Source organism: Diabrotica virgifera, chromosome 6 (genome assembly GCF_917563875.1).
Source record: "Diabrotica virgifera virgifera chromosome 6, PGI_DIABVI_V3a".
Lineage (NCBI taxonomy): Eukaryota > Metazoa > Arthropoda > Insecta > Coleoptera > Chrysomelidae > Diabrotica > Diabrotica virgifera.
In genome coordinates, this window is record NC_065448.1 from 186,375,250 (window position 1) to 186,387,459 (window position 12,210).

Below are 12,210 nucleotides of genomic sequence, written 5' to 3' on the forward strand. Positions count from 1 at the left end.
TTAAAATCACAAAAAATATGCACTTGAAATGAACAAGCCAAGACACTTGAGTGTTACGAGGAGCACTCCCAAATCCAGTGCCGGATTTGGGGTACTTGCGGCCATAGGCCAAATTACCCCGAGCGGCCCCCGAGAACTTCACGATTATGTAATTAAAGCATAAAGCACATTTCATGATAATATATAAAGCTTATTTTAATTTTACGTTTTTAAAACTGGTACAACATACAAGACATAAAAGAATGAATAAGAATGCCACTAATGTTCTATTAGAATACGGTACATAAATAAGTTGAAATGTATTCACTAATTAAATAATTTTGGTTTGCAAATTTGGCTGACTAAAACTCCAAAACAGATTTAACAACAATTTCTATACTTATAGAAATTTTTAAAAAGAAAATGTATAGAAAGGTTTATATATTTATAGAAGCCTTTGAGATGTGGGTTTTTCGAAGGATGCTGAAGATCTCTTGGAGAGAGCATGTGACCAACAACGAGGTCGAGGTGCTGAGAAGAATGGGAACTGATAGAGGACTCCTAAATATTGTAAAACACAGAAAAACCAGTTATCTAGGACATATTTGCAGATGACAAAGATATAACTTTTTACGACTCATAATGGAAGGGAAAGAAGAGGTCCAGGAAGAAAAAGATGCTCCTGGCTGAAGAACGTAAAAGACTGGGCAGGCCTTGACACACATTCGACAATATGAACCGCTCAAAATAGAGAGCAATTTGCTGTAATTATTGCCAACCTTCAGTAATGGAGAAGCACCTTAAATAGAAGATAGAAAATATTATATAATTCAAAATGTTAGCACACAGCAGTTATTTGTAAAATTATTAACACATATTGCCAAAATTATTATATTTTAAATTAGTATTGCAGTTAATTGTTAAAATTAAATAGCATTTGTTTCATTCGGAGGGAAAAGTACAGATGACAACAAAAGACTAAAAAAAACCAAGTTGAACAGACATTATAAGTAAGAGAACAAGCAAAATAATGTGAACTGTACCTACTAGTAATAGGCTAGGGTCCTGAAAAATGAAAATATTAAGAATACAACAAATAAATTTCTAGATCGTTTCAAAATTAAGGTGATAGGTACAGTAGCGATCAACAAGTAGCGAAAACGCTTTCCAAGATTGCGGCTGTAATTTTGAATATTTTTTCGACATATTTGGCACACGTATTCGTAATATAATAAAAAATGGCGGTACAGAGCCCAATTTGAAAAATATATTAATATGTGGAAATGACTCTGTAATTAAATACAATATTAGAAAAACGAGCCTGTACCGCCATTAAGAAGAACAAAAAAATACACTTTCTTCAAATAAATTTTTTATCCGATGCCTAGATTTTGTGTCATTTTGGAAATACTAAATTTTTTTATTTCATTAGTAGTTCCAAAATTACACAAAATCTAGGCATCAGATAAAAAAGTTTATTTGAAGAAAGTGTATTTTTTTGTTCTTCTTAATGGCGGTACAGGCTCGTTTTTTAAATATTTTATTTAGTTACAGAGTAATTTCCACATATTAACATACTTTTCAAATTGAGCTCTGTACCGCCATTCTTTATTATATTAAGAATACATGTGCCAAATATCTCGAAACAATATTCAAAATTACAGCCGAACACTTGGAACGCGTTTTCGCTACCTGTTGATCGCTACTGTTTCCTCTTAACACTGACTCCACTCCATACTTATAATAAATCTCATATCTAAACTCTAAACACTCACTTTTCTAGCTTTTTTAATCAAAATCTTTAATCAAATCGTTAAAGTCCAAGGCTTAAAATAGCTCAGCGTTTGAAACAAAACTAGCCAAACTAGACAATCTAGAATCGAGTTCCAGAAGTAGTTTTTGATTCTTTTCAACATGGTGAATGATCTTCCTCCAGGTGCATTAGACGTCATCATGCATAGTAGAATGAGCAAAACCGTGTCCATATTCGGAAATAATGTTGTTAACTGTTTTTCATGAATGAGTTTCAGATACTCCAAAAGTGTATTCCTCGGAAGCTCGGTAATCTTGTTATCATGAGGTTCTCTTTCTTCATCAAATATACCTTCAACAAAGCCTTTGAACTCTACACACTCGTCTCCAGAGTCACCATATAAGTATGTCGATTCGATATTTTTTAGCCGAAATAGAAACTTTTCCCCTGATTTCTTCATTAGAAATTGACGATAAGTTGTTTAAAAATCAAAATTCTTCTTTGAGACTGAAAAAAACTTCGGACCTTTCATTCAATTCTGAATAAAGCCTGTCAATTATAACATTGAATTTATTAATCTTTAAGTATTTTTGCCATTTAAGTGGGGTTCAGTGGATTCATCTTTTTTTGTCTCCGCCAAAGAGAGCTTTTCTTTTCGGGCGTCCTTTTATTTCAAGAATATAGGTTTCATTTTTAGACAACTATTTTCCTCTTTTTTCGTAGGAACCAAAGTTGTCTCTCAGACTAAACGCATCCTCCCAAAAAAGTTTTTTTTACAAAAAGCTGCGGCCCTAGGCCGCGGCCTAGTCGGCCTAGTGGTAAATCCGGCACTGCCTAAATCATGATTTGCAATGTACCTACACACACTGTAACTCCCAAATCTTGATTTACAAAGTTTATACATTGTGAGTGTGTGTTTTTGATTTATTGGCACTGGCCTTGATTTGGAAGTTACAGTGTATGTATATTTAGTCCAGAGAAATAAGGTTTTTGTCGGGACACTTGAGCAGCCAGGCTGCAAATAGGATTTTTGGGTACTATATACCTAATGCATTATAAATTAATACAAAAATGCCCGTCACAATTCGGGCGAGAATTTGAGTTATTAACAAATAAGGGACAAAAATGGCAGTTTTTTCATTTAGATCGCTACAGGTAAAAATAGGGTAATTCAATATCCTATTTATAACATTCCCCTTTTAGTAGATGATTCAAGGTTTAAAATGGCAGTTTTTGAATAATGGTCCGATCATTTGTTACTTCGGAAATTGCAAACTAAGACTAAAAATTTCGACAATAAAAAAATTTTCTATAACTTTTGCGAAAATGATCTAAAGACTTTTATATTGCATGAAAAGTTGGGTCCAACAGTCCACATAATGCACAAATTTTTAAGACTTTTTTTAATTAGTTTAAATTTTATTCAATTTGTTTATCCCAAACAGTTTTTTTTTCTCAATGTTCTTGTTCAGAAAATAATAATGATATAGCAATTGTGTGGAAACCACATGAAAGAAGAATAGTTATATTTTAAAAATATTGAAATAAATCATTAATAAGTCGATTTTATCACTCCGAAAACATTTTACTAAAGTGGAGTAGTTTTTGGCTTATAAACAATTTCAATAACTTTCTTAATATTGACTTTGGACTAAATATACTTTGGGATTTGAATAGCTGGTATTTTTAAACTAATTAAAAAAAAAACACTTTTCGCCTAGGTTAATTATTACGGTCAAAGTTAGCCACTTTTATTATTTAATTCACAGTTACTTCTATCCTACATAAAATTCTTCTGTAGCAGTGTTAGTTACCATACTACTTCGAAACGGCCTAGCCGATTTTTATGAAATTTTACACGTATATCCTATAGAACTGAGAATAGATTTTAATCTATTTTTCATAACTAAAAGTATGAAAAATAGAGGGGTACCCCCTGACATTTTTTTTTATTTTTTTGGACAAAATTGTCTACTTTAATTTTATATGATGTAGAACTGAAAAATACATACAACCCTTAATTTTCACTCTTCTATCACCAACCTCTATTTATTAATAGACATCTATATATTTACATCTCTAAAATTCTTTTGTCACAGTGTTAGTTGCCATACTCCTCCGAGAATGCTTGACCGATGGACCGCTTTTTTATGAAATTATATACACTATCGGTAGGTCTTAGAATCTTAAATCTTAGGTCTTAAATTCGGTAGGTCTTAGAATCGGTCGTAATCTATTTTTCATATTCCTGGGTGATAAGGGGGATTAGGGGGACTAACATTTTGTAATGTTAGGTGGGGATATGTGTACATAATGTACTCTATAAGACTACAAGTACATACAAATTAAAAAACTATAAAAAATAAAATAAAAATGTATACCACTTTATCGGTGCATTTTCCGTTGGAACTTTACCAAGCTGCAGACGGGGGATGTGAATTGCATAGTGTAGAATTCCTTCCTTTTGTCTTCACTACAGCATCCATGTGCTTGCAAATTGTAGAAGCCTTGGAGGTTGTCACCAGAAAAGTGTACCAATAAGTTTTCAATTTAAAAATCTTTTAGTAATATTTTTAATATTTTCAATATTATTAATTTTACTCTTAGGATTGAAAACAAACTTCATCTTTAAAAAATTATAATCAAAATCCATCAACAAGCTCCGGAGATATTAATCGCAGCATATGTTTGAAGAATCAGTTTAATTTTTTGAGTGCACGGATTTTATTAATTCCCTTCCACCGACCACTAATCGATTTCGTTAGGACGCCATTTTTAAAGCTTTATTAACCACTCTGTTGAAGTTCAAAGTTTACTCAAACTTTTACACATAAACTTTAACTTCAACATCAAAATGGCGCTACTTAGGTTGCTTAATTGTTTTAAACAAAGTAGCCGTCAATTAAATAAATAAATGGCTAACTTTTTTTTGAAAATTCGTGTAAAAATACCAGCTTGTAAACTCCCATTGTAGTTTTAGCCTACAGTCAATATTAACAAAGTTATTGATATTGTTTATAAGCCAAAAATGACTCTAATTTAATAAAATGTTTTCGGAGTGGTAAAAATTACTTTTAATGATTTTTTTAATTACTTTGAGAACATAGCTATTCTTCTTTTATGTGGTTTTCACAGAATTGATATATCTGTATTATTTTATGAACAATAACATTGCGAAAAGCTCTTTGGGATATACAAATTGAATAAAATTTAAACTAATTGACGAATCGTCTTAAAATTTTTTGTTCATTATATGGACTGTTTTGACTCAACTTTTTATGCAATATGAAAGTCTTAAAGTTATTTTCGAAGAAGTTATAGCAAATTTTTTATTTTCGAAATTTAAGTTTTATTTTGCAATTTCCGAAGCAACAAATGATCGGACCAAAATTAAAAAACTGCCATTTTAAACCTTGGCTCATCGACTAAAAGAGGAATGCTGTAAATAAGATATTTAATTATAGTTCAGAGAAATAAGGAAAAAAAATATCCTGTTCGTGACACAACCCCCTCCAGGCAGAAACCAAATTTTTTGAGTAGTATGGACATCTATATTAATGACCTATGTTTCCTGCAGCCGATTTTGATGATTTACATAGTAATAAACAAATGAAGATCGAAAAATGGTAAATTTTCGTTTTTTCGTCTATAACCAAAAAGTTAAGTATTTTAAACAAATTTGAGAGTGAGAAACTCATAAACCGTATAAAAAACTTCAATATGGCGTTCGCTGAATATGTCTATCCATATTAGTTACTTAAGAAACTGCAAAATAAATAAAAAATTTTGAGTTTTTACAAATACTCATAACTTATGTAAAAATTAACTTAGATCTTTCTTGTTACACTGAATGCTGAGACTTCTGGTGATTAAATCATACCCTAAATTTCAAAGCAGTTGGTCAAATAGTTTAAAAGGCATTTGATTTGTTTATCCCAAATTAATTTTTTTGCAACGCTATAAGTCAGAAAATGATGAAATTACAGTAATACTTTGGATATTTTATGAAAGAAGAAGATTTATACTATTAATTTAATTAAAAAATCACAAAAAAATATTATTCTAAGTACTGCAAAATTATTTTGCAAAACTATTTGAGTTAAAAAAAGGGGGGGCTAACTTCGTTCCTAAGTATCCTAGGACAATTGTTTTTCTTTCTAAATGTGTAAAAAATTCAGTCTTTCCAAATATGAAAAAATAATTTTCCTACGGGTAACGGTTAAAAAGTTATTCTAATTGTTTTAAGTAAGCAAAGAATCGACATGTTTTTGCAAAATAATTTTACACTGTTTAAAATTACTTTTTGTCATTTTTTTTAATTACTTAAGTCAATCGTATAAATGTTCTTCTTCCATAAACTGTCAGAAGTCTTACTGTAACCTCATAATTTTCTGACTTGTAGTGTTGCAAAAAAAAAATGAATTTGGGATAAACAAATTAAATAACTTTTAAACTATTTGACCAATTGCTTTGAAATTTAAAATATAATTTAAGCACCAGAAGTCTCAGCAATTTCTGTAATAAAAAGGTTCTAAGTTAATTTTTACATAAGTTATGAATATTTATAAAAACTCAAAATTTATGATTTATTTTGCAATTTTCTAAGCAACCAATAAGGATAGACATATTCAGCGAACGTCATATTGAAATTTTTAAGACGAAATATGAGGTTCTTACTCTCAAATTTGTTTAAAATGCTTAACTTTTTGGCTATAGACGAAAAAAATGAAAATTTACCGTTTTTTGATCTTCATTTGTTTACAACTATGTATATCATCAAAGTCGGCTACAGGAAACATATAGGTCAGGGGTGGCCAAACTCCTTGATAGTCCGAGCCATTTTTCAAAATTTGAAATTTTTCGCGAGCCGCAATTAAACAATTATTTTAAAAGTGAAATAAAATGGTTTACATCGTTGTTTTAAATATGCAAATAATTCTACAAGCAACCTTTACTAATTCAGGATACTTCGATTCTTCATCATCCTTCCATCTTTTTCTGGGACGGCCTAATGATCTTCTATCGTCTCTCAAAAAACACCGTTTTTAACACTCTGTCTTCCTCTAATCTGCCATATGACCTGCCAATCTTATCTTAGCTTTTATATGCCTGACGATGTTTTCAGTACTATACACTATACACAGTCACCAATTCAGCTTTGCGGCGCCTTCTACACTCTCCTGTCAAATAATTCATCTCTTTGAGGGCCAAATATCATTATCTTTTTAGCAGCTTAGATCTTAACAAATGATGATGGGTAGTATAATTCTCTATTCCATGCAGCTATCCTATTTTTATATGTCGTTGTCATCTGTGATTACCGCCCTAGATATTTAAACTCTTTTAGTACTTCGAAGTTGTGGTCATTAATAGTTATGTTCTGTCTAACTCTTGGTCTTGGATTTTTGGTTACTAGCGTGTATTTCGTCTTCTCTTTATTTATTCGAAAGCCTAGACTACCTGTTTCTTCTTCGAGTTGTGAAAACATCTCTCTTACATCTCTTGTAGAATGAGCGACTGCACCTACATCATCAGCAAAGACCAACAATAGTTTTAATCCTTGATTAGAAAATCCTCCTGTCAGTTCAGATGATATTTTACCTATTACATATTCAAAGGCCAAATTGAATAGCAACAGTGATAAAGCGTCTCCGTGTACAAGTCCTGATGTTACACTGATGTTACAGTCTTTTATATTTATTGTCAGTAACTTAAGACATTTTGCAACACAAAAATTAATAGTAAGTCAGGTACGTTTATTGAGAGCCACAAATAATCCTTCAAAGAGCAACAGTTTCCATGTGGCTCGCGAGCCACAGTTTGGCCACCCCTGATATTGGTTATTAATATAGATGTCCATACTACTGAAAAAATTTGGTTTCGGCCTGGAGGGGGATGTGTCACGAGAAAAATCTTATTTCTCTGGACTATTACCCTATTTTTACCTGTAGCGATTTAAACGAAAAAACTGCCATTTTGATCCTTATTTGTTAATAACTAAAATTCTCGTCCGAACTGTGACGGGTATTTTTGTATTTATAATGTATTAGGTTTATAACACCCAAAAAACCCATTTGCAACCTGGCTGCTCAAGTGTCCCGAACATGGTATATTTTTGCCTTATTTCCCTGGCGTAATTGTATTTCATGATTTGGCAGTGATCGTTACATTCAAGTGTCTTGGTTTGTTTATTTCTAGTGCATATTTATTGTGATTTTAGTATAGAAACAGCCATACTATTCATTCGTGTTATTTACCTGAACATCAATTTTTTGAACATGATCACTGTTGATCCATATTGGTGCGCAATATTTAGTTACAGAATAAACAAGAGGCCTGAAGACCTGCCGTGAAGAGCTTCTGAATGATATTATTTCTAGTTTTTAACTTATCGGCAACTGCACTTGCGTAAATGTTCTCTAAAGCTTAACCTTCTTTCCAAAGCTACCCCCAGGTATTTTTGAAGTTTACTGAGGTTGAATCGTGTCTTATCAAAATAAACGTTCTTGACGCCAAATTTTTGTTCAGGTGAAAACAGTGGCAAAGTTTATATGTTAAGAAGTAACTTCCTATACCTTTTAAATCTTGTTTATATTGATAAAGCCCAGCCATGGACATAGCCAAACTTTGTTGATGTTGTTGTCAGCATGTCTGCGATACAAAGGTCAAAAGGCAGTGGTGCGACTACCGAGCTTTCTGAGTTTTTTGAGTTTTCTGATGGTGCTTATTTCTGATCCCATAATTACTTCAAAGACTCTGTCGATGAGCATATTTTCATTATTTATGAGTTTATATATTATTCCCCTCACCAGACTGTGTCGAAGAAAGCTGCTGACATATCTCGGTAAGCTTCAGAACTCTTTAGATTTATTAGAAAACCGACTTCTATGTTAGTACAGAGAGATACCCACCTGGTCGGTGCAACTTCGCCATGATCTAAAACCTGCTTGTTCGATAAGAATAGCTTTTAGACAAGGCGAAAACGGCGGGTTCGTTGGGAAAAATATTCCCATGAGATTTTTTGCATAATTACATTCGTGAGACATCCCAGAATAAGGTTCAAGAAGTCGTCCACGTGAAAAGTGGTCCAAATTTTTTTTTCATTTTTTTTTTAATCAAACTGCAAAAATCAATATTTTTGACTGGAATAATTTTTTTTTAGATTTTTTGGACCATTCTGGATAAGAAAGGTCTCTTATAATATTTTTCTAAAGTTGATCGTTTTCGAGTTATAAGCAATTTAAAATTGAAAAAAACGAAAAATGGCGATTTTAAAGGCTTAATAACTCGGTTAAAAGTTATTATTATGAAAGTCAGAAAGTAACTAAATTAAAGTTTAATGCCCCCCCTACAAGATCCCGAAGAAATTTTTGTCATTATTTTATTACAAAGCTGTTATTTTTAAGTAATAATATTGAGCGCCATGCACGTGGTAGGCGGCCGTAAATGTGAGTGCAAGTAAGATGCACAATTGGACTGCCGGAGTGGCATCTCTCTACTACGTGCATGGCGCTCAATATTATTACTTAAAAATAACAGCTTAGTAATAAAATAATGACCAACAATTTCTACGGGATCTTGTAGGGGGGTCATTAAACTTTGATTTAGTCACTTTCTGACTTTCATAATAATAACTTTTAAGCGAGTTATTAAGCGTGAAAATCGCCATTTTTCGTTTTTTTCAATTTTAAATTGTTTATAACTCGAAAACGATCAACTTTAGAGAAAAATTATAAGAGACCTTTTTTATTCAGAATGGCCAAAAAAACTTACAAAAAAATTGTCCAGGCTAAAAACATTGATTTGCAATGTGATTAAAAAAATTGTTAAAAAAAATTTGGCCCACTTTTCACGTGGACGACTTCTTGAAACTTATTCTGGGATGTCTCACGAATGTAATTATGCAAAAAAATCTCATGTGAATATTTTTTCCAACGAACCCGCCGTTTTCGCCTTGTCTATTTGAGAATTATTGGATTTATTTTGGGTGCTTAGCTGGTTTAGCCGGTTTTAGTATTGATATAATTTTTCTTCTTCTTCTTCCTTCTTGTATGTAGGCTTTAAAGCCTGTTTCTTCTTCAATACTAGCCTCCTAAATTATTTAAGTTATCGCACCACCTTTTTCTTGGTCTGCCAATACTTCTTCGTCCATTTGGTGACTTATCTCGTGCTATTCGTACTATCCTCTCCTCTGCCATTCTACTAATGTGTTCGTTCTACTCCTGTTTCCGTTTTGTCACCCATCTATTTATGTCTTCTACATTGCATGATCTTCTTATGTTTTCGCTTCTCTCCCTATCCAACAGACTTTTCCCTGATATTCGTCGGAGTATTTTCATCTCTGTTGTTTCTAGTAGTCGTCTCGTTTAAGATGTTGTCATACATTTGGTTTTTTCTGCTGATATTATCATATTGTATTTCTTGGCTGTTGTATTGAAGATGTGTGCATAACATAATATTTGGATTTTTTTGTTCCCCATTCTGTAACCATGAGCTTTACGTACTGCTTCTATTATTTCGTCCATTATTATATTAAAGAGCAGTGGGCTTAATGAGTCACCTTGTCTGACTCCGCTTTATACTGGTATAAACTGCGTTAGTTTCCATTAATCTTTGCCTGTACTCGATTATGAAAATATATGTTTTCGATGTTTGTATAATATTAATTGGTATGTTTCTTCTATACAGTAAATGTAAGACGTCTTCTACTTGGATGCGATCGAAAGCCTTTGCCAGGTCTATAAAACATAGATATGCTGGTTTATTGTACTCAATGGCCTTTTCTGTGATTTGCCTCAGTACAAATACGGCGTCTACGCAGGATCTTCCGGATCTGAATCCTTGTTGTTTATCTGATAAAGTTATTAGTTTATTGAATTTGTTGGTTACGACTTTTGTGGTTAGCTTAAGTGCGGTGTTTAGTACATTTATACCTCTATAATTGTTGGGCTCTTCTTTGTGTCCTTTCTTGAACATTGGTATCATTATGCTGTTTCTCCATGTGTCTGGTATCTTGCAGTGCATTATTAGTTTTTGTATAAGTTTTGTCATCTCTAGGGTTATACTTTCTCCTCCGTATTTTAGAAGCTCGTTGGTTATTCCGTCTGGTCCTGGTGACTTTCTGTTTTTGAGTGAATTTATGGCTATCTCTACTTCCTGAAAACTGATTTCTATTTCGTGTCTTAATTCAGGTAGGTTATTGTTTTAATTATTATTTTCCTTTCCTTTAAACAGTTCCATCAAGTATCTTTCCCATTATTTTGCTGGTATGTTATTGTATTCCTTCAATTTTGCCATTTCTTTCCGTTGGTTTCTTATGAATCTCCATATTTGTTTTTGTGTTTCATAGAAGTCGCTTTCCGTCCTTTTTGTAAACTGTTTCCAGTGTTCATTTTTTGTTCTTCTTACCAATTGCTTTGTTTCATTTCGTATTCTTCTATATCTGTCACTGGATTCTGGAGTGTTTGATGTTTTATACTTCATGTAGTCCTCTCGCTTCTCTTTACATTTCTCTTTTATTTCTTTTCTGAACCATGGTGTATTGTTGTTGTTTATTTTGTTCAGTACTACTTTGCGTTTTCCTAGAGCTTCTGTTGCTGCCTCTTCAATGTTGTTTTTAATTTTCTCCCAGCTCGCGTTTGTATCTTCGATGTCGTCTATTTGTTTTAGCTGTATCTTCTGTGCTAGCCTTCTTTGGTATATTTCTCTTGTAGAATCGTTCCACAGTGATTCTATATTCAATTTTTCCTCGGTGATTTCCTGTATAAAATGTTTTGGTGATATTTTCATTCCTATTTTTGCTAGGACTAGTTTGTGTTCACTCCCTGCTTCTGCCGAGTTTAAAGTTTGAGATATAACTTTTGAATGTTTAAATTCCCGTAATATTATGTTTGTGAATAAGTTTATTTGCTAGCGAAATTTTTGTGCATTTTCCTCAAATCAGTATGAATTCATGGTGGATGCCGTCGAAACCTGGGACTTTTCCCTTAGAAACTTCTTTAAGAGCGATCACTATTTCTTCACCTATGAAAGACTTAAAGAAAATTTTAAAATGGATGTCGAGACACAATTTTTATCTTAATTAAGGACGTCCTCCAACAAGGTGGTCAGACAACATCAAGCGCATTCAGCACAACTGGATTCAGGGTGCCCACGAGGGTGCTTCATACAAAACAATAGTCGTGGTTGTAGTCCCTATTCCATGTGGAAAATTTAAATGTGCCTTGCATCAAAAATGAGATATAAATGTTCATCTTCACTCGACTGTACTAAGGTATCTCCATTTATGTGATCCTCCCTGTACCTATTTACATTGCTGGTGATTACTACTGAAGTCACCTGTATACACCGCTGGATAGAACAGCAGTGGGTCATTGCTTACGTCAAGGTTAATAGGCGTTAGTGATAGTAATACAACCGATTTTTGTAACAATAGTTTCGATTGTCGTTTTCAGAGGTGGTGGTAACAAGGGATGGGT